The 24,134-nt window shown below is 38.4% G+C and overlaps 1 protein-coding gene across 3 annotated transcripts in view; it reads left to right on the plus strand.

The window, feature by feature from the left end:
* Positions 1 to 1,626: 1,626 nt before the first annotated feature.
* The window catches only part of LOC115232587 (biotin--protein ligase), a 72,769-nt gene continuing 50,261 nt past the window's right edge, over positions 1,627 to 24,134 (plus strand). The window contains exon 1 of one of the 3 annotated variants that reach the window (XM_036512206.1): positions 1,627 to 1,643. The gene's annotated coding sequence lies outside the window, so the exon portion shown is untranslated. Of the gene's footprint in view, positions 1,644 to 11,737; positions 12,143 to 12,260; positions 12,367 to 24,134 lie in introns of those variants that run through there. The other 2 variants (XM_029802551.2, XM_036512202.1) reach the window with 2 other exon arrangements.

Here is a 24,134-nt window from a genome sequence, read left to right on the forward strand (position 1 = left end):
GATCGTATGAATTTTTCAAAACTCCTCTCGGAAAAATTCTTTTCTATAAATCCCTATATACTCTGAATCCACAGCATGTAAGCGGTATTTGATGATAATTTTGTTAAAACGTATCCATTTTACTGGAAGTTATGAAGCAACAAATTCGGGTGGAGTACACATCTGTAGTTATGCCAACAAAAACTATCCGGTGTTCACAGTAGAGAGCAATAACTGCAGGTTTTACTGCTTAAAATTGTAGGAACAAAGCTCAGAAAGAACGTGTACCTCGGAAACCTGTAGTCCGATTTACACGAAATTTGTTTTGTTCCGTTTGTATTCACATTTCAGGGGTACTTTACTTTCAGCTATTCTCCACTATGCTCCGGTTTGGCTATATTAAATGACAAACAAGCAAGCAAGCAGTCACAGAGTTTTAGTAGTACATAGGTTGTCTGTAGTAAAGATTATTTGCCAACATAATGTGGCAGTCCTGGTTAGGACGAATGTTACTGTTATTTAGGCCTAGGAAACGTCGTCTCCAGTTAGCTATACGACCCACTATCAGATAGTGTGTCGTAAAGCCAGGGGAGCCGATGTTTCCTGGGGTTAAATAACAGTAACATTCGTCCTAACCAGGACTGCCACATTACGTTTGGCAAATAATCTTTACTCTAGAGTACTGTTACTGAATGTCTCTCGTTGAGAGATTTACAGATAACAATTTTTCTATTTGATAGATTGTCTGTGTTCTAAATTTAAAAAGAGATACGATCACTTTAAAGTATCACGTTTATATTCACTGATAATCTCTGATAATGCTACGACTGTATTTGTTGAAACTCTGCCCAGCAGATGTCTCTGTGTCTGTCAGTAAACGTATCCTAGTACGCATATGTGCACGCGCGAGTGTCATTTGCGGCCGTGCTGGGGCACCACTTTCAATAATTTTGTAATTCATTCATCCTGGTACTTTTTCATTGCATCTGTTTGACCAGCTGCTAGGTTCCGAGATATTGATATCTACAACATGAATGAGACCGCTTTTAGTCAGGTGGAAAGAAAAACAAGCAGACACATGTAGACTTCTAACTACATATGCATGAGCACGTGTGTGCCATGAAAAAAACGTGACAAGATGATAATATTTTTCTCGTCTTCCAGACTGAACTGCTCTCTCTCTCTCTCTCTCTCTCTCTCTCTCTTTTTCTCTCTCTCTCTTTCTTTCTCTCTCTCACTCTCTCTCTCTCTCACTCTCTCTCTCTCTCTCTCTCTCTTCTCTCTCTCTTTCTCTCTCTCTCTCTCTCTCTCTCTCTCCTCTCTCTCTCTCTCTCTCTCTCTCTCTCTCTCTACATATGCAGATATTAACTTCGAACATACATTACATTCACACACATGCAGACATAGACACACGTATAAATGTGAGCATGTATACTTCTCTATGTCTATGTCTATGTGTGTGTGTGTGTGTGTGTGTGTGTGTGTGTGTGTGTGTGTGTGTGTGTGTGTGTGTGTGTGTGTGTGTGTGTGTGTGTTGAAATCTGTTTGTGGCATTTTAACATCTAGCACTGGGCAGATATGCTGTTTTAACACCTTTTACCATAAAGAAATTTTTTTTCTTCTTCTTCGCAGTAACTGCAGTAAATTTACCTTTAGAAGTTTAAGTAAGATGCGAACATTTTTTAACTAAAGTTCGTTTATTCCTAATCACTGCTTGGCGCTGACACTGACATACATACATACATACATACATACATACATACATACATACATATATGTGTGTATCTGTGTATCTGTATGCATGTATGCGTGCGTGCATGTATGAATGTATGTATGTATGCATCTATCTATCTATCTATGTACGTATGTATGTATGTACGTATTGAGTACTACTTTACTTTTAAACATGTTGTATTCAAAACATTGAGAGCATGCCTATGCTCAAAATAATTTATTTTTTCTTAAAGTTTTATCGTGTCTACCATTAGAAGCTTATAGTTCAAATGCCAGAATTTATACCAAATGTATGCATCAAACAGTCTGATTACGGAATGCTACAGACTGATTCGATATGTTTTCACTGATTTGTCTACAGCAAGAAATTTTTTCTCCACAGCAAAATACAGCGAATGGCTTCTTTTACAGGTTCGAATGTGCGTCAAGCATATTTGAACTGGTAACAAATTTGTATTTAGACACATCACTGCTTAGCCCTGCTGTCACCTGTATTTTATTTACGGCCAACTGCTGAAGAGTGTAACCGTTTATTGGACGGTGATGGGAATATCATAAGAGGGACCTGTCTCTCGTGTCAGCTCGTAGCGTCTGCCTTTCCAGTCTCTGCTGCTGAAGAGGAAATAACCACTTCGAAATGTATGCATTGCACAGCCTGGAAAGGGAGCACCGCGAGCTGAATCCGTGTAAATACAACTGTTTACAGCAAGAAATTTCTTCCATACAATGAATGGATTTCTTACGGTTTCGAAGATGCCACTCGCAAATTTTAAACTGATAACAAGTTTGCATTCATTACAAAGTGTGCGGAAGATAAATTAAAAGTTAAAATAATCTAAATATAATCAAAAAGATAACAAGTTAAATTTAAATGTTCAAAAATGCTTTAATTGCTTCCCAAGCACACGGTTCTGGGTTCAATCCCACAGCACGGGACCTTGGGCAAGTGACATTTACTATAACCTTGGCAGACCAAAGCCTTATGAGTGGATTTGGTAAACGGAAAAGGAAAGAAGCTCGTTGTGTGCATATATACGTATGTATCTATGTGTGTGTGTCTTTTTGTATCACCGCTTGAGAACCGACTGAAACAATTAAAAGAATAATTTTGAAAACATAAAAAAAAAACTACGTAGATGTTACTGGAAGGAGTGGGGGTTGGGGTTATAGAGAGACATAACGCTGTTCAAGGCGACGTCTGGTGGTGTTGGATCCATGGTACAAAGCCTAGCCACAGGTAGCGATGCGTGCGGCGGAACGGCTGGCAGAGCAAAAGTGACGGGCGACTGGGATATTTTTTGCAACGGGAAACCCCATAGATATTCAGCAAATGGGATGTATAAGTAAAAGGTGTATATGTATATATATATAGATATATACATATATATATATATATATATATAGATAGATAGATAGATAGATAGATAGATAGATAGATAGATAGATAGATAGATAGATAGATAGATATATGTGTGTATATATATATAGATAGATAGATAGATAGATAGATAGATAGATAGATAGATAGATAGATAGATAGATAGATAGATAGATAGATAGATAGATGTGTGTATATATATATATATATGTGTGTGTGTGTGTGTGTATGTATGTATGTATGTATGTATGTATGTATGTATGTATGTATGTATGTATGTATGTATTGCAAATAAGAAAATGGAGAAGCACAATAGTTGGTTCATCAACTTCTGGACATTAAAATCTTAACTTATTTATTTATTAAAATGATAATTATAATAACATACATACATATAGCATATTATTCTATGCATATGAAATAAGAATACAAGCAATTATTAAAAAACATGAATATAAATTATTAAAATCACTTACAGTTGTTTCAGCCCATAGATAAACGCATCTCATTCTGCCTATATCAGTCAAGTGTATTGAGGTGATAGGCAGTTGAAAATGAGGTGCTTATATATATATCTGTAGGCCTCGTCAGAGATTATCTATAACCATATATGTATGTATATATGTCGGCCTTGACACATTTCCTTTGTCCTTATGTTTACAAAGGGGAGACAAGCATCCCCAACAGCTAGGCCTGCATCCAGAGACATGTTTCTGAGTCTTGCTCGTCATCAGTCTGGAGCAGCAAGACCTGCAGCTGAAGATACCTGTCTAGACTTGTAAACATATATATATATATTCAGTGAAGTATATTCACTGATCATCAAAATTAGAAATATTACATTTCTAAATATCTCAAAGAGATATAAGCAGTGGTGGAACGATAGAGCAGTTGTATACTGTCGACAGTATACAACTGCTCTATCGTTCAACCACTGCTTATATCTCTGTGTGGCAGGTGATGCAGTAGAATTTGCCGAGAGTTCTAATCACCTGTAAGATAGCTGAGAACTTGTGCGTCGCTAAGGTCACAGGTAGCAACCTGCTACCCACATAAATCCTACCGACAATAAGACTGAAATGAACCAAACTAAAATAATAATAATAATAATAATGATAATGATAATAATAATAATAATAATAATAATAATAATAATAATAATAATAATAATATGGGCTTCGTATATTTTTTCCCAGTGTCACTTTGTTGGCATGCACTGCTCTCTCACTCAATAACAGTAATGATAATAATAATAATAATAATAATAATAATAATAATAATAAGAAGAAGAAGAAGAAGAAGAAGAAGAAGAAGAAGAAGAAGAAGAAGAAGAAGAAGAAGAAGAAGAAGAAGACCAAAACAATAAAGTTTGCTTATTGATCGACATGAGCATCCCTTGTGATCTCGGCGAAAGAGTTTGACAAGCTCAGAAAATATAAAGACCTGCTCATTGAAATTGAGAAAATGTGGCATCTCAAGGCGGTTACAATACCAGTGATCGTAGGAGCACTAGGAATGATCAAGAAGGGAACCGAAAATTATATGAGAATGATCCCTGGCTTACCATCCCGGCAAGAAGTGCAAAGGATTGTCTTAACTGGTACATCACACGTATAGAGAAGAGCATTGTCGATGTGAGAACTATTACTACCCATGTATTTTAATTTAACTTAAAAAAAAAAATTTTTAAGATTAACGAACTATTGAGTTTAGTTTAATGGCCTACTAATGTATACTATGAGTTTCTTTGCCCTAGGAGTCGGGAAGACACTCGGCAAGAAATGGAAGCAAATTTGAAAGAAGAAAAAAAAAAAAAATAATAATAATAATAATAATAATCCTTTCTATTATAGGCACAAGGCCTGAAATTTTGGAGGCGGGGACTTATCGATTACATTCGACCCCAGTGTTTCACTAGTACTTAATTTATTGACCCCGAAAGGTTGAAAGTCAAAGTCGACCGCGGCAGAATTTGAACTCAGAACGTAAGGACGGACAAAATGTCATTAAACATTTTGTCAAGCGTACTAACAATTCTGCCAACTCGCCACCTAAGTAAGTAAGCAAGTAAGTAATATAAAAAAAAAACTAATAATAATAATAGTTTCAAATATTGCCACAAGGGCAGCAGTTTGGGGTGGGGTGATAAGTCGATTACATCGACCCCAGTGTTCAACTGGTACTTATTTAATCGACCCCGAAAAGATGAAAGGTAATGTTGACCTCGGAGAAATTTGAACCCAGAACGTAGTAACGGGCGAAACACAAAGAAGAAGAAGAAGAAGAAGAGAAGAAGAAGAAGAAGAAGAAGAAGAAGAAGAAGAAGAAGAAGAAGAAGAAGAAGAAGAAGAAGAAGAAGAAGAAGAAGAAGAAGAAGAAGAAGAATTTAGTATTTTGTCGACACTCGAAGATGAAAATTGAAGATGACATCGGAAGAGTTTCGTCAGTGTGTGTTTAATGCAGCAGTCAGAACTTTTTTAACCAATTGCCCCAAAACATATTATTTACGTGGTTTGATAAATAAGTATCCGGACTGGTGGTAGAGTAACGAAGCTAAAGCATGCAGAGTGAAGCTGTTTGGCACAGATTGACTTTGAACTCCGCTGTGTATGTGCACTAAGTTTTAACATTCTAGTTTACTTCCGCTGTTTACAGCAATGCTTGGAAGGAACGTGTGTAGCGTGTGATCGTTGCATTGATCATGGCAGAACGTTGGGCAGAGAATCTGCATCAGATTTTGCCAAGATCTTAGCGATACCTGTTCAAATGCCTATGCCAAGTTTTCAAAACGTTTTCACCGTTCTCTACTCAGCCAAGAGGATCTTGTGCAACTGAAACCTGACTGTCTTTTTGGTCAGCTGAAAGCAATTTTGACACATATTTGGCAGACATGTGTTATACCCAAATCTTCAGTGATAATGGACAGAACTGAACCGTAACTAATCTGCACATCCTCTCATAACTCACGGATGGTGATTCGATGATTTCCCCTCACAGCTGCACACACATCTGTGATGTTTTCCTCAGTTCTGCTGGTTGCGGGTCTCCCAGAACGTTTGTCAACATCAACATTTTTTCGGCCATCTTGGAAACATCTGAACCACTCATACACTTGTGTGCAGCTCATACACTCCTTTCTATACACTTTCTAAAACTTTACATAGACCTCTGAGCAGGTATCTCCATGGCAACTTTCTCTATTATAGTCCATGCGCCGATCACACGCTACACACGTTCCTTCCAAGCATTGCTGTAAACAGCGGAAGTAAACTAGAACGTTAAAACTTAGTGCACTTGCACAGCAGAGTTCAAGTTCAATCTGTGCCAAACAGCTTTACACTGCGTGCTTTAGCTTCGTTACTATGGAAACAGTCCAGATACTTATTGATCAGACCTCGTATGCCAACGTTACCCTCTTATTTTCAGTGGAAGAAAATCATAGATTCTTTGAATTCAAAAGGTTTGTTGAATCTATTTCTATGGAGAATACAATTATAAATATAAAAAGTATAAAACAAATGCAATAAAATAAATTAATAGAAACGGCAGTCCGTGCGTATCACTTAGGTTGACGAGGAAAGGGTGACCTCCCTTTGCAAATACCATAAGGGCACAGAAAGTGTGCCTAAAGCCAGCTGGAGACGATGATCTCCTGGGGCTACAAGCTACAGTAACACCCACCTTTAGTGGTTAGCCATATTGAGATGGCAAGTATACCTCACATTGTCGTGCAGTTACTGTTTATACCTCGTTCAGAGATTTATTACTGCTTGCATACAGTTTTTCGAGATCAGTGACGAAAAGTTACTGGAAAAACGAAATAAGGATTTGCATTCGAACACCTTTTCATCGAAAACCGGTGATTGCCGTACGCTGAAGACAGGCAAATACCTAGAAACTGCAGTCCTTGCGTATCACTTAGGTTGACGAGGGAAGGGTGACCTCCTTTTGCAAATACCATAAGGCACAGAAAGTGTGCCTAAAGCCAGCTGGAGACGATGATCTCCTGTGACTAAAAGCTACAGTAACACACCATCCTTAGTGGTTAGCCATATTGAGATGGCAAGTATACCTCACATTAAATTAATATCCTCATTATGAAACTTTTTTCACTTCAGGTTTTGGGGAAATGGTGTTTCATTTTTGTTACAATTACATCAAAATTGGAACATTTTGATGCCAGAGCAATTTGTAAACAGTCTTCGAGGTCCAATTGATCCCACTTTTTTTTTTTTCCATTAGAGTGGGAAATCCTTATTCGCAAAGGTAGGTTGTTGCAAAAGGCAGCAACTTTTTGACTGCTTCCTCATAATAGCAGAAAATTTTCTGTTATAACAAAGAACACGTTTTTTTATATAATTTGACTTTTGTCTTATGAGTCCTCATTACCCACAAGAATTGCATTTTTACCCCCACTTGGGGTAATTTACTCTTGTTTGCTGACCCTTGTTTTATTCTTCAGACGTTTGTTGGACATAAAACTTTTAATGTTTAATAAGCATCTGAAGAATAATGCAAAAATGCCAGCACGAGAAATAGCCTAACTTTTACGAACACACGGAAAGTAACACTGCTTAATTATTATCAGGTTCTCAGGAGAAACACTTGATACAAGGATGGAAGAGTGTGAGAAGTTCCATTCAAAGATGAAAGACGGAGATGGAAAAGAGACAGAAAGAAAAACAATAAAAGACCCGAGAAAGAAATGCGGAAAGGATATGAATGAAATAAATGACGATGAATACTTTTGGTTACAAAAGCGAAGGGAAGTAATCGTCACCACGGTCTTGTCTCCCTTAGATAGAAATACAAGGACGCAAAATATATATATATATATATATATATATTGTGTGTGTGTGTGTGCACTTTGGTGCACCTACACCAACTCAACCTCATGCAAACACCGGGAACTCCCTTAATTCAGGAAGTCTTGTCACTTTGTTAGTGACTGGCTTGAACTCTCTCAAGAACTTAGATAAAACTCAAAGAAGAAATCCTACATTCACACACACATACATACATACATACATACATACATACATACATACATACATACATACATACATACATACATACATACATACATACATACATACATGCGTGCATGCATGCATACATGCATACATACATACATACATTCATGCATACATACATACATACATAAATACATACACATACACACACACATACATACATACATACACACACATACATACATACATACATACATACATACATACATACATACATACATACACACACACACACACACACACATGTTTGCCTTCATGTTCTCAAATGATAGCCGCCTCACATTTGGCTTGATTGTTCCGATATATTTTCCATTCCTGCAGGTCAGCGGATTTGTCTGTTCACGCCACATATGCCTCGCTCTAGGACTTTATAAACTAAATAACGGATCAAGAAATGAAAAGATAGTCGTTCGATTTAAGCGACACAACCTTGTGAAGCACTTTTTCCATTCTCTCAATCAACATAATGAGCTCCAGTGACAAGCGAGGAAAGATCACTGGTTCTCTACTGGCTGCAACTTATATGTTGAAGTATCTTATTCCTAAAAGAGCAACTCTATGAATTAGGTTGGGTTTTTCTGGGGGGGGGGGGGGGTTCCAAATATAAATGGAGCATCCTCTACTCCTATGAAATCTAGATGGACATCCGGAACGGTATTTACCAATAAACCCATTACAGTTTAACACACACTATGCATCTATGTATGTGTGTGTGTGTGTGTGTACACACACATAGATGCAGGCGAGGTTGTGTGGAAAGAAGCGATGCGTGACGCCTTGAGCAAGTGTCTTCTACGAAAGCCTCGGCTCGAGCCAGCCCTTGTGAGTGGATTTGGTTGACGAAAACTAAAAACAACCCGTCGTGTGTGTGTGTGTGTGTGTGTGTGTTTGACCCCACCACCACCACCACCACCGCTTGACAACCGGTGCTGATGTGTTTACGTCCCTGTAACCTAGCAGTTCAGCAAAAGTGCCTGATAGAATAAGTACCAGGCTAGTAAAAAAAAAAGAAAGAAATATTGGTGTCGATACATTCAATTTAAAAAATTTTTCGAAGCGGTGCCCCAGCATGGCCGCAGCCCCATGACTGAAACGTATAAAAGAAGAACTCTCGTAGGGAAAAGAATTTCGCGGACGGGATCCCTTTCCTGACCCAGCAGAAATGGAGGAAATTCTGTTGCAGCAAGCGGTTACTGATACAAGGGAAATAACTCTTCGTAACGAATGACGTCGTTATGCGTTGTTTTCAACTGTGAAATCGTCAAAACGGCGTATGCGTAAAGCGAACAATAGTTTCCCTTGGCGAAATGCCTGTAAGAATTGAAATAAGGGCGAGCAAGTCGTTACGTTTAATAAAATCAAGATGGTCTCCACCTATCATAAAAGTGTCCAGCATGTTCGTGTAAAAAGAATTATCTGGATAGAAAATCTACTTCATCATTTAATAATAATAATGAAATTATTGTATTCAGTGCTCAGGTACACCACAACCAGTCAAAAGTGCGTATAAAGCATATGCAGTAATGTACAAATGTCTGGAAAGTGAACAGTGTATGAGTCAGATACATGCTTGCGTGTGTATGGAGGGGAGAAAATCAGGTGTAGTGTTGGCGAATCTCAAGAAACATGGAAGTCTTTAAGGATGCAAGTGCTTTGACAACTAACAACTGATGACGGCAGTTTGTTCCATGCTTCAGCAACTCTTAGCGTGATAAAATGTTTCCTAAATTCATATGAGGGATGGGGGCGCAAAATATTTCGCCAATTTTGTTTTGAAGGAACTGGTGTTTGTCTGTTACAGACAAGGATGGCACTTTGTAGCAGAATGGATCGAACTGCGATTTGACCAAAAATCATTCAAAGTGAATTTGACGGATAGAAAGAAGCTCGTTGAACAGTGGCATGTTAACGGTTGTAGCAAAAATACAACCAATAGTCCGGAGATAAAGGAGCGGGTGACTGGGAGAAGAGAGGTGAGAGGCTGGGTGTGGAATGGGTGACTGAAACCTGAATGAGACCAGTTACTCCTAGGAGCAAGGACTGTAATAGGGATCTAAAAGATACAGAAATGAGAAAGTACATGCGCTATGTCAGAGATGCGCTATGTCAGATAATGTTGGCGAGTGAGGTCATGCCGATTGATCTCATGGTTTGGCGGAGATTGCGGTCAATGTCTTTTTTTTCTTTTTTCTTTTTTAATTAGCATTTCAGTCAGTTTTTAGAAGACACGGAAGAAATCCACTGGTTTCTTTCCTCCAAATTTTGAAAAAAGTCCTCCATAGAAAAATATATTTACATACTTCAATCACATACCTTTTCCTTGTAATCTAGTAGTAGTAGTAGTAGTAGTAGTAGTAGTAGTAGTAGTAGTAGTCGCTGCTGCTACTGATTAAAAACCGAACTGCACATTCTATTTCGATTCTCCAATGTCCTAAACTTTGTACTAACCCATTCAGGATTTCTATTTTGATTCTAGAATGTTAGTCTTTCTTTAATATACCCGGAAAGAACCGAGAAAAGCTAGCTGTGATACTATTTCACTAAATTTTACTAAAAAGACGTGATTAGTATAGATAGATGCACAAATACAATTCTTTTCAATCATAATTTAGTACATAAGCTTGTGGTGATGCTGCTGCCAGATCCTGTTACAAGCTCACAAAAAGACGGACATAACTATAAGACAGCTCACAAATTTCCCAGCGTTTTACTTTCTTCTCAAATTTTTCTTTTCGCGGGTTTAACAAGCTGAACGTGCAAACTATTTCTACATTCTATTCCTTTACGACATATTTTCTATCGATAACGAAATTTTCAGCAACCATTTCATCCACAACAATAGCGATGGTAAACTTCGGTCAACTGTTATGTTTAAATAAAATATCGTAATCATATTTCTTTACTACCCACAAGAGGATAAACACAGAGGGGACAAACAAGGACAGACAAACGAATTAAGTCGATTACATCGACACCAGTGCGTAGCTGGTACTTAATTTATCGACCCCGGAACTTGAACTCAGAACGTAGCGGCAGACGAAATACCTATTTCTTTACTACCCACACGGGCTAAACATAGAGAGGACAAACAAGGACAGACAAATGGATTAAATCGATTATATCGACTCCAGTGCGAAACTGGTACTTTATTTTTCGACCCCGAAAGGATGAATGGCAAAGTCGATCTCGTCGGAATTTGAACTTAGAACGTAACGACAGACGAAATACCACTAAGCATTTCGCCAAGCGCGCTAACGTGTCCGCCAGCTCGCCGCCGATATCACCAGCGTAATATATACTCATTATTATGAATATTTATTGTTAAAATGCGATTTATCGCTGTACAAATTCGATTACGGTTATTGATTTCAAGGGAAGTAATTCATCTGATACTATTTTCTTAAGGGAGATAACTTAAAGGGACACAATCTCATTACACTATTTTGGTTACACGCCTTTTATTTTATTTTCATTTGGATTAAAACGTAATTGTTTCATATGAACAACCGTATTCAAGAAAAAGTGAACATTCATATATCCAGTTGTTTTTTGGGGGGTTTTTTGTGTTGATGCAAATTTTGTAGAATAAAATTCATTCACATCTAGTGTGATTTATAGCTATATTTAAAATATTTCAGTACTTAGTTTTATTTTATCGACTCCAGAAGACTAAAAGACACATTCGGCCGGGGCGAGATTTGAAATCAGACCATAAAGCACCAGAACCAAATACCGTGGCCATTCAACCCTCCACAAGATTTGAAAGTGAAAATAATTTGAGAAATGTAGCCAATTGTTTCTTTTCTTTTGTCTTTATTTCCGGTCGCCACACGTTCGGAAGTAGTTGGCATATTTCAAAGAAGCCTTTAACTGGGACAGGTCAAGAGGTTCATCTGTTTTGAACCTTCCATGTACAATAGAATAGTATTTTCTTTATTAACCGCAAAGGGTTCAGTGTACAATACGACAAGATCTAGATCAGCGTCGAAATAATTACACGAACAAAATACATTCATTGGTAACTATAAATTCTTTTACTATTTACTTGCACACATTTTTTTTATTCCTCTGTTTGTAAAATGTTTCATTTTCCGTGGAAGTCAAATAACAAGGAAAATATAGTCCTGGACGAAGTACTTATAAAACTATTCCCCGTATTTTAGTTTACTGGAACATTTTACTAAAGGAGATTGTTTTCATTCAGCACCGGCCAACCCATTTATTCTTCGCCAAGATTCCGATGTAAATATCTTTTCTTGTTATTGAATTTTGCTGACGTGTTAAGAGGCTTTTTGTATTGCAAGGCCAAGAATGAATGAATGGAACACGTTCGAATGAGCGACGAACCTGTTTACGCCAATCTTTGTATCCTTTATCTTTGTTTCAGTTATTTGACTGCGGCCATGCTACAGCACTGCTTTGAAGGGTTTTAGTCAAAAGAATCGACCCCCATTGCTTATTTTCTTTTAAAGCCTTAATTATTCTCTCGGTCTCTTATGCCGAACCACTAAGTTACGGGGGCGTATTTACATTAATACCGGTTATCAAGCAGCGGTGGTTTAGTGGTTAGGATGTTGGGCTGATGATTGTAAGGTTATGGTTTCGATTCTTGGACCGGGCGACACATTGTGCTCTTGAGCAAAACACTTCATTTCACATTGCTCCAGTCCACGCAGCTGGTACGAACGAGTAATCATGCGACGGACTGGCATCCCGACCATTTGGGGAATAGATATGCCATGGAAACCGAGAAACCGGTCCTTATGAGTTGGTATGACTTAAAATAGTAAAAACAGCGGTGGAACACACACAGTGGGCTTTCAGTTTCCGTTTACCCAATCCGCTTGATGCATTGGTTGGCCCAAGGCAATTGTAGAAGACACTTGCCCAAGATACTACGCAGTGGGATTGAAACCCGGAACTATATGGTTGGAAAGCAAAATTCTTACAACACACCCAAATCTGCACCAATGAAAACTTCTGTGAAACTCTTAGAATATAAACAAACACAGGATCTTTTCAGTTTGAACGACGGTTTTTAACATAATTTCTAGGTAACTAAAAAATTATAAACTTCGTATACTGGTAGAATGTATTTAGAAAACATCTTTTTCTCTTGGCTTTATTGAGAAAATTCTATAGTTTGTAAGATACTTGTTGTTGTTTTTCTTCAATTTCTGCAATTTCAACCAACCAATGACGTCTATTGAGGTGAAAAACATTCTGTGCCGTATGAATATGTCCCTCGTTTAAGAAACAGATTGGGTTTATTTACATTTTTGAAGAAAAAAAGATACCCTTCCCAACACCACTAACCCTAACCCTAAAACAGATAGAAAGGCAATAGATCGATACTAGGGTCATAATTATGGGTGACAATTTCATATGACACCGCTAGAAAAACTGCCGTTCAAACCGAAAAGATCCCAAACACATTTTCAAAATTAAGATTAAATTTGTTGATTTCTTTGCACATGCAAAAATGTGCATTATTTAAAGTGCTTTAGGAAAACTGTTCCCTGGAATGTAATGAGAAGTGTAATTATTAAAAAAATTAATAATGGAATAGCTATGGTTGGAAAACTTATGTCACCATAACTTAGCAGTTCGGCAAAATAGACCAACAGAATAAGTACAAGACTTTAATAATGTGAGCACAGGGGTCAATTTGTTTGACTAAAATTCTTGAATGTGGTGCCCCAGCATGACCACAGTCTAATGACAAACAAGTAAAGGATAAAAGATCAAATTAATGAGGAGACGAACTAATCAAACTTCATACTTTCAAAGACAAGCAGAATTTCGTTTTTGTAGGTGTGGTCATGTTATTCTTTGTAGATGGGAAAGTATTTGACAAAGAGAAAGCTGTTTTTATGCTTAATCAAAGAGATTACTGTTTACCAGTATTCATTTACAGAGTACTTTATTTTAAAATTTAACTGCAGAGTTGGTACTGTTAAAATCTTCGTAGATACCAATTAGTAAGATATAACTAAGTGGCTGACACCTTTGGTAATATGCTGTGCTAGAGAAGAACCATCAAGCCAAGTGAAATTGTCGTCATGGCCAATGCTAGTGTCACATAACTGGCACGTAAAATGCACCCTCTGAATGTTGGGCGTCACAAGGGCAGTGGCAAGTGGCTGAGACCTTTGGCAATACACAGCACTTGAAAAGACCTGTTAAGCCAAGTGAGATTGTAGTCGTGGCCGATGCCAATGTTTCATATCTGTCATGTAAAAAGCACCCACTACACTCTGTAAGGTGGTTGGCGTTAGGAAGGGCATCCAGCTGTAGAAACCATGCCAAATCAGACTGGAGTCTGGTACAGCTCCCCAGCTTACCAGTTCTCAGACAAACTCCGTTGATTACAGTGTTGAGTGTTCCGGTTGTTCTGATCAATGGAGCAGCCTGCTCATGAGATTACCATGCAAGTGGCTGAGTACTCCACAGATGTGTGTATCCTTCATGTAGTTCTCAGGAATTCTCTGTTCTGGCATGGTTTCTATGGCTGGTTGCTTAATGCCAGGTGAACAAGTGAGACATACTCAATACATGTTGGAAAGGAGATAGTATTTTTATTACCAAAGATGAGAATTGGTCTCCTGACTCAAGTTTTACAGCACCGAGTCTTGTTAGTTTTGCCTGATGATTGCAGTGATACAAGAGTCAGGTTATGAGGCAAACTCTCAGTTTCAGCTTTGATAAAAAAAAAAAAATCTGTGTGTGAGAGTGTGATTTTCAACAATTATTATAGCACCCGATCAGTTAAGAGAGTAAAGTTATTATTATAATAAAAACCAAATAAACCCTTGTAAAATACAGCTAACCAAGGTGTCTGGGCCAATATATATGTGTGTGTATAATTCCAGGTAGAGGTAGGGGTCCACCAAGGTGCAGTCCTTAGCCCTCCTCCTATTTATCATAGTGCTCCAGGCAATAACAGGAATTCAAGACAGGATGCCCTAGGAAGCTCCTCTATGCTGACGACCTTGCTCTAATTGCAGAACTTGAGAGGTTTCAAGTATGGAAACAAGGATTAGAATCGAAGGGCCTTAGAGTCAACCTAGCTAAAATCAAAGTCCTAATAAGTAGGAAGGCAGGCAAACCACAAATCCCTGCTCGATCTGTAGAAAAGGCGTAGGTAGAAACTCTATATGCACCCAGTGTAAGCTACGGACACATAAGAGGTGCAGCAATATCAAAGGAAGGCTAACTGGAAAGATAGTTTTTGCATGTGGCAGATGCTCAGGCGCAATAAACACTGAAAATGTGCAGAGAACAACTTCTGCCACATTCCAGGGAGAAAAACTAGAAGTAGTTGATAGCTTCCATTACCTAGGTGACCTAGTCAGTTGTGGAGGTGGGTGCGCTGAAAGTGTAGCTACTAGAATAAGAATAGCCTGGGCAAAGTTCAGAGAGCTCCTACCTTTGGTGGTGACAAAGGACCTCCTGCTCAGAGTAAAAGGTAGACTATGATGCATGTGTACAAACAGCCATGCTACATGGCAGTGAAACATGGGCTGTGACTGCTGAGGACATGCGTAAGCTCGCAAGGAATGAAGCCAGTATGATCCAATGGATGTGTAATGTCAGTGTGCATACACGACAGAGTGTAAGCGCCCTGAGAGAAAAGTTGGACTTAAGAAGCATCAGATGTGGTGTGCAAGAGAGATAACTGTGCTGGTATGGTCATATGTCGAGAATGGATGAGGATAGCTGTGTGAAAAAGTGACACACCCTAGCAGTTGAGGTAACCTGTGGAAGAGGTAGACCCAGGAAGACCTGGGATGAAGTGGTGAAGCACGACTTTTGAACATTAAGCCTTACCGAGGCAATGACTAGTGACCGAGACTTTTGGAAAGATGCTGTGCTTGAGAAGACCTGGTAAGCCAAATGAGACCATAACCTCGTGGCCTAAGCCAGGGGTGTAACCAGCCCACTTATGCGTACCTTTCCTTCATTGGACGCTAAACTCTGCTTGCAAAGACCTGTTGGGGCAAGTGAAATCGAAATCAAATTTTATGACTGGCATCAGTGCTAGTGGAGTGCTAAGAGCACCATCCGAGCGTGATAGGTTGCCAGAGCTGCTAATTGGCTTCCATGCCGGTGGCACGTCAAAGGCACCATTCCAGCATGGTCGTTACCAGCGTCGTCTTACTGGTACTTGTGCCAGTGACATGTGAAAAAACATTCGAGCGAGGTCGTTGCCAGTGCCACTGGACTGGCTGCTGTGCAGGTGGCACGTAAAAAACACCATTTGAGCGTGGCCATTGCCAGTACCACCTGACTGGCCCTCGTGTCGGTGACACATAAAAGCAACCACTTCAGTCTCGGAGCAGTTGGCGTTAGGAAGGGCATCCAGCTGTAGAAACTCTGCCAGATCAAGATTGGAGCCTGGTGCAGCCATCTGGTTTGCCAGTCCTCAGTCAAATCGTCCAACCCATGCTAGGCATGGAAAGCGGACGTTAAATGATGATGATATGATTACCGCAAAACTGTATCACACCTGCTTCTATGCAAGATTGAATCAAATACTTACAATTTCATAACATTGATTTATGATTAGTCAAGTGAAACCAGTCAACTCTGTACATATTGTAATGGATTAAATAATTTTAAATAATTAAGATTTCTGTGCTTTTTCACCTTAAATCTTACTTTTTATATCTATATATATGTATATATAATATAAATATAATATATATAATATAATATAATATAATATATATATATATATCTAATATATAATATAATATATATATATCATCATCACCATCATCATTGTTTAACATCCACTTTCCATGCTGGCATGGGTTGGACAGTTTGACTGAGGGCTGGCAAGCCAGGCGGCTGCACCAGGCTCCAATCTAATCTGGCAGAGTTTCTACAGCTGGATGCCCTTTCTAACACCAACACTCCGAGAGTGTAGTGGGTGCTTTTTACGTGCCACCGGCATGTAAATATATATATATATATATATATATATATATATATGATCGTAATATCCTGCTGAAATTTTTTGTAGTCAAATATTTAGGGTCTATGTCCTTGTAATCAGATTATCATGACACTATCTATTTTTCATCTTTTACACGTTTCAGGCCCTGGACTGTGGTCATCTTGGGGCAGTCCCTTGGCCAAACGGACCTCAGTACTAATTCTTTCTTTAAGCCTGGTACTTTTGCTGAACTGCTAAGTTACAGGAATGCTAACAAACCAACACCAGTGGTCAAGCACTGGATGGGGACAAAGACGAGCACACACACACACACAAGAGGCTTGTTTTAATTTCTATCTACCAAATCTATTCACAAAGTTTTGGTTGATGTAGAAAATCACACACACACACACACACACACTTTTTTAATCTGGTCATTTGTGCAGAATATAATATTGTGCATGTGTAATTATTAATTAATTAAGTAAAACTAGAAAACAGATCATTCAAACAAAGTCGGTAAAAACAGATGTTAGTAATTAATAAAATGCAATTAGTAACAGACAACCGACAGGGGACGTACAAGCATCACAACAGAAATAGTATCTCAGTGGTCCTTGTGCAGTTCTTGTCTTTATAAATTCACTTCATAAACAACATATCGGAAATGATTTTAAAAGCGACCATTAACAGAATGTAAACAAATGATCGCGGAGGGGATCGGAGTTGTCTCCCTTACATTTCACAGATTATAATTTCATTTAAAACAAATATAAAAAGGGGTGTTTTGATTCAAGGGATTTCAGGTGGGGTAGAAACTGACCGCTGCATGTGTTGTCAAACGGATTTGTGTCATACAAGACGCTAAGACACATGTATAGACATCATCATTATTTAACGTCCTGCTTTCCATGCTGCCATGGGTTAGATAGGTTAACAGGAACTAGTAAGACCAGGGGTGACACAGGACTCCATTGGATTTGGGGTTTGGGGGGGGGCCACAGTTTCTTATTTATTTATTGCCCACAAGGGGCTAAATATAGAGGGAACAAACAAGGACTGACAAAGGAATTAAGTCGATCATATCGACCCAGCGCGTAACTGGTACTTATATTTATCGACCCCGAAAGGATGATCTTGACTAGCTTCCTTGGGCGGAATTTGAACTCAGAACGTAACGGCAGACGAAATAAGGCTACGCATTTCGCCCGGCGTACTAACAGTTCTGCCAGCTCGCACAGTTTCTATGACTGGATGCCCTTCCTAATGCTAACTACTTTAGAGAGTGTAGTGGATGCTTTCTACATGGTACCAGCACCAGTTTTCCCTTTTTTGTATCACCTGTCTGGATGCTGTTCTTGTCCCATTTTATATTTGTATATATATATATATATAGCAGCGTATATACACTTTGGTATCTTATATGTAAGTATATATATACACATATACAAGAAGTGACTGTGTGGTAAGAAGCTTGTTTCCCAACCACATGGTTCCTGGTTCAGTCCCACTGCGTGGCACCTTGAGCCAGTGTCTTCTACTATAGCTCTGGGCCAACCAAATCCTTGTGAGTGAATTTGGTAGACAGAAACTGAAAAAAGCCCATCGTGTGTATGTATATATATATATATATATATATATATATATATATATATATATATCACCGTGACCGACCAGGCTATCAGATGTTGCTAAACATCGCTGGTCGCAATGTGCTTCGCATTGTTTTAGCCTTCAAATGACGCCACTCCGCTGGCTAAGCGAGCAGGCCAACAAAAGAAAGAGTGAGATAAAGTTGTGGCGAAAGAGTACAGCAGGGACCGCCACACCCTGCTGGAGCCTCTTGGAGCTTTAGGTGTTTTCGCTCAATAAACACTCACAACACCCGGTCTGGGAATCGAAACCACGATCCTACAAGCGCGAGTCCGCTGCCCTAACCACCGGGCCATTGCGCCTCCACACACATATATATATGTGTGTGTGTATGTATTTGTGAGTCTGTGTTTGTCCCCCCACCATTGCTTGACAACCAATATTGGTGTATTTACGTCCCCTAAACTTAGTGGTTCGGCAAAAGAGACTGATAGAATAAGTACTAGACTTACAAAGAATAAGTCCTGGGGTTGTTTTGTTCAACTAAAGATGGTGCTCCAGCATGGCCGCAGTCAGATAACTGAAACAAGTCAAAGAATAAAAGAATATGTGAATGGTTGTGTATATACTGGGTGAGGCAAAGAGGACGGACGGTTTTGAAAAATTCACAAAATCATTAATTTTAGCAGCAAACGAATTTTATTGACATCAATGTGTTCATATTTAATTAGTATTTGTTAAAATTAAGTGTGGAATACAACATCCTTCATGTGGTGTCCATTCTCATTGATGCACTTCTGAAGGCCATCTTGGAAGTTGGCCTCCACCCTCTCTAGCATTGCTCTGTCGAGTTGGGCAACTTCTACATGAATAGCTTCCTGCTCTTGATTCCCCATGCCATTGAGATGAGAATGCACTTCATCACTCATTAACAAAATGAGCTTGTCATTTGCCTCAAAAATTGCTTCCATCTGACGTGCAAAGTTAAGCCACTGTGCATAGTCCCATGGTTTCAACTGTTGCCCATTGACCAATTTGTATGAGTGGAAATGCAGGTCTTCATGCAAAATACACCTTACCGATCGATTACCGATGTCAAGTTCAGTGGAACGCCTCCAAGCAAAGCAATTCAGACCCCGCATCAAAGCTTGTCTGATGTGTTCCATATCTTCCAGCCACCGTAAGTGTGACCCTGCCAGAACTGGTGCCATGTAAAAAGCACTCTGTCCACTCTGTAAGGTGGTTGGCATTAGGAGAGGCATCCAGCTGTAGAAATCATACGAAAACAGACAGCAAAGTCTGGTGCAGTCTTCTGGCTTGCTAGCTCCTGTCAAACCATCCAACCTATGCCAGCATGGAAAACAGACTTTAATGATTAAATATATATATATGTGTGTGTGTGTATATATATATTTCTTTATTACCCACAGGGGGCTAAACATAGAGGGGACAAACAAGTACAGACAAAGGTATTAAGTCGATTACATCAACCCCAGTGCGTAACTGGTACTTAATTTATCGACCCCGAAAGGATGAAAGGCAAAGCCAACCTCGGTGGAATTTGAACTCAGAACGTAATGACAGAAAGCATTCCAATGCTTAAGCAGCATCTTCAGCAGGGAGGATATTCAATGCATATCTTCCATGAGTGTCTGTGAAAGAACTACACATGTTAGGAGTGTGTGGTGATGGAGAAGCAGTGAAGGAGAAGAACTTATTGAAAGTTTACCAGAGTTGATGGAAACTAGTAAATGACTTGTGTAAATGCATCGTACTTTTGTGTGAAAAGGATTGACAGGAATAGGGGTTGATAAGGGATACAAGTGAATGACAGGGGTCAGTAACAAGTGTCCCTGGGGCAGTGGAATGATCACTGAGAGTATTGGAAAAAGTAGAGTGTTTGGGAAATGAGCAAAGTGGTTTGGCTTAATATATAGGAAAGTAATAGATAATCCATGAGATTAGTGGGAAGAATGGGTTCACTGAAATGTAGTTGGGTCTCTGGCTGATAGGGAGAAGCCGGGTTTTGGATGTGATCAGTTCACAAAAGGATAAGCATCCATGATTTGAAGTAGAGAAACTTCACTGTACAAAGTTGATAGCTTCTGTAATGTAAGCAATTTAATTAGGGCTGGAGATGCTGGAACCAAAAGCTAGAATAAGAAAAGAATGGAAAATTGTCCAGGAGATCATTCATTGGCATCAATGGAATTCTTTCATTTGGCTGAAAAGCAGATTCTATGAAACCTTTGTAAGAAATAATTTCACTAAAGTGGAGATGCACTGCAAAATTTGCATAAAAAATGTTCCAAGCATCCATGAAGAAGCTGTGAGGAGAAATCTCTGGATGCTGGACTTCACAGAAGGAATGACAGGAACATTTGGTGAGACATTCTGTGACAGTTTCATCCACCCATGTCACTATGGAATTCAGGTTAATACAATGATGACAATATGTTTGTGGATGTTGAAATGAATATCTTTGTACAAAGACATTTGTTGAGAAGATGTGTAGTTAACCGATTCCAGCTAAGCACTCCCTGCTGCCCCTTATTTTATCCCCATCCCAAGGAAGCTAGTCAAGATCAATCCTAGCAGAATTTCAACTCACAAAATAATAGTACACTACTATGTCACAGAATTTATACCTATTTCTTTACTACCCACAAGGGGCTAAACACAGAGAGGACAAACAAGGACAGACAAATGGATTAAGTTGATTATATCGACCCCAGTGCATAACTGGTACTTATTTAATCGACCCCGAAAGGATGAAAGGCAAAGTCAACCTCGGCGGAATTTGAACTTAGAACGTAACGGCAGACGAAATATGGCTATGCATTTCGCCTGGCGTGCTAACGTTTCTGCCAGCTCGCCGCCTTAATTTATACCATCCAACCCGTGCCAGCATGGAAAGCAGATATCAAACGATAATGATGATGATTAGCCTCTCAACATTTGGTTTTAATTGTATTAATTAAATGTTCTAAGCAATTGTAAATACAATTATATACTATCTTTTTCATTCTGATACTTTATTTGAGAATAGCTCTTAAATTAATTTATGCCCCCATTAGCAGATTACATTTTCAACCCATGCCAGCATGGAAAGCGGACATTAAACAATGATTATGATGATTTTCCTCTCTTTCAATCAGTGGAAATTGGAAAATGTTAATTTTGATATTCTGTATCAGCTTTGTAGGAGAAAATGTCTAAAGTTTATTTCTATAGTAATAATGGTTTCTAATGTTGGCTCAGAGCCAGCATTTTTAGAGTGGAGAGGATAAGTCAATTATATTGACCCCTGCCCCCAGTACTTAACTGGTACTTATTTTATTGACCCTGAAAGGAATGAAAGGCAGTTAGCCTCAGCAGAATGTAAAGACAGATGAAATGCCTATGACCACTTTGTTCGGCTCACTGCTTTTATTTCAATAACGATTTCTTTATTTCATTGGAACAAGTCTATAAATTGTGTGGGATGTTGTGGATTTAATCAACTCTGTACTTGTCTGGTGCTGAATTATTGATTAAATCTATATTATTTCAAGACCAACATAAAACCTATTTAAAAGATATATTTTTATATCATTTCCAATTTATGTTTCATGGTATCAAGATCAAACAAACGAATAAATTTGAAGTGGACAGCTTTGGCACAATATCCGAAAATAGCCAAAACCTATTTAAACTATTTGGAATGGAAGAATTTAAATAGATGTTGTTTGTTGATGCTTTAAAGAGAAGCCTAAAAGCAACTGGCATCATATATAACCATGGTATTTTATATGGATATCCCACACACTTCTAAGTTTGCAACTGCTGCAAAAAAACGGTAAATTATCATATGTTTAATTGGTTCATATGAACTAATTTAAAAAGTCAGAATTGAACTCCAATTTGGTTTTATGAAATTTCCATGTTTTCTATGTTTACAAGGCAGCAGGATTGTAACATTATTTTATCCAGAAAACTGCTCAGTTGGCGATGAGCTTTTGCTGCAGTTTTTAAGACACCATTGCAGTTCTTAAAGATTACAGAAGCATAGAAGTGAATAAAGACAACAATCTTAAAAACTATATCTGAAAAGGAATTAGATGTTTAATTCTGTTATGCAAAGTATTTTCTGGGATATCCTTTCATGGTGCCAGCACGAGTGCTTTTTGTGTGGTGCCAAAAAACACCAGTACACTCTGTAAAGTGGTTGGCATTAGAAAGGGCATCCAGCCATAGAAACCATTTCAAAATAGACAATTGGAGTCTGGTGAGGTCTTCTGGCTTGCCAGTTCCTGTCAAACCACCCAACCCATGCCAGCATGGAAAATGGACATTAAATGATGATGATGATTAAATTAGCTATATATTACAAACAACATGACCACAGCTTTAAAGCTGAAACAGTTTAAAGAAAAAGTTTGAAAATACCATTAGATGCTTTCATTAAGTTTTGAAATTGCCTTTGTGAGTATCTTCCAGAGAAGAAGATTATAAACATTAGACTTGATGTTAAGAGAAGTGGAATCTAAATAGAATTGTTTGATGGAAATGAGATATGAAGGTCAGGGGAACATATCTTTGATGATTGATTGGAATTTAGAATGAGATGAACTCCAAGTGAAACATGCATCAGATTCAATATACAAATGTCCATAACAACCTCATTAATTCTTATATTATTTTTGTTGTTATGGTAATCACAAAAGAATTATTTTAAAATGTTGATATAAGAGAGAGAAAAGCAAATGAATTCAGAAAGCGGATATCAAAATTTTTGGACAGACAGTCAGACACATTCATCATCATCATCATCATCATTCAACAGCCATGTTGGATGCTTTGACAGGAGCTGGCATGGTCGGATGTTACCCTTCGTAGTGCCAATCATCTTACAGAGCGTACTGGGTGCTTATTATGTGATACCAACACCAGCGCTTTTTACATGGCACCAGAAGAATCATCGAGTACTTTGCAAAACAAAAAAAAACCCTCAACTGAGAAGTAGGGGGGAGGGGAGTATTACAGGGGTGTGGCTTTGTGCCAGGTGAGGGGAGGACAGAGATAAATGTCTTACTGTAGAGTAGATACGGGAATACCCCAGTTGGGAAAGAAAGGAGAGTGAATTGGAGAGTAAGATAGGAATGTGAGTCCCAAAATTTAGATGAGTGTAATCAAAGCAAAGATATAATGAGGAGAAAGATATTTTACCTTAAAGATATGAATTAAAATTTATAATCTACTTCAAACATTCTTATCACCAGTTTTTCCCATTCTTATTTGTGCTGGTTCATGGAAATGTTTCTGTATTTTTAATTTTATTTATGAAAACAAATTATAATTTCCTTAGACTTGAAAGGTTATATTTTACAGGAATTTATTACTCTTTTCTTTTGGTCTGTGACATTACTTTGAACTAAAGAAATGAGAAATATATATTTTATCTTCTACACTAATTCAGTGGCCAAATTTCCTGAAA

This window comes from Octopus sinensis, linkage group LG2 (assembly GCF_006345805.1).
Source record: "Octopus sinensis linkage group LG2, ASM634580v1, whole genome shotgun sequence".
In the NCBI taxonomy this organism is placed as follows: domain Eukaryota; kingdom Metazoa; phylum Mollusca; class Cephalopoda; order Octopoda; family Octopodidae; genus Octopus; species Octopus sinensis.